Here is a 468-nt window from a genome sequence, read left to right as displayed (position 1 = left end):
CCCCGTGATTTCCCCCGGTCCTCGGGGGCCCCCCCCCGCCGTGCCAGCCACAAAGGGAACAAGAGCTCCCGCATTACCAGCGAGTGCATCAATTACTTCCAGTGGCTGCCTTGTGCTAATCCGCTCCCCCCGTTCCCCAGGCCGGGTGTTTCGGGGACAGCCTGCCGAGGGGGTGACCGGGCTGCCCCGAGCAGCTCCGCATGTGCAGGCAGGGACCGGCAGCAGCGGTGGGAAGGAGGAGGCGGGAGTCTGCAAGAATAAAGCTGATGTATCACCTGGGGGGGCTCTGGATTTCATGCTCCTGCCAGCCGCTCTGCCAGGATTATCCTTCAGCAAGCCTGACCCGGGCTAAAAGCTGGAGGGACACATGGATACGGACACGTCTCTCTCTTTCCTGTCCTTCTCTCTCCCCTGTTTCGGGCAGGGCACAGCAGGTACACTGAGCATCCCAATCTTGGCAGGGGGGGG

Source organism: Fulmarus glacialis, unplaced genomic scaffold (genome assembly GCF_000690835.1).
Source record: "Fulmarus glacialis isolate BGI_N327 unplaced genomic scaffold, ASM69083v1 scaffold21521, whole genome shotgun sequence".
NCBI lineage: Eukaryota > Metazoa > Chordata > Aves > Procellariiformes > Procellariidae > Fulmarus > Fulmarus glacialis.
The sequence above is the reverse complement of the archived record's forward strand: the minus strand, read 5'-3'. Positions refer to the sequence as shown.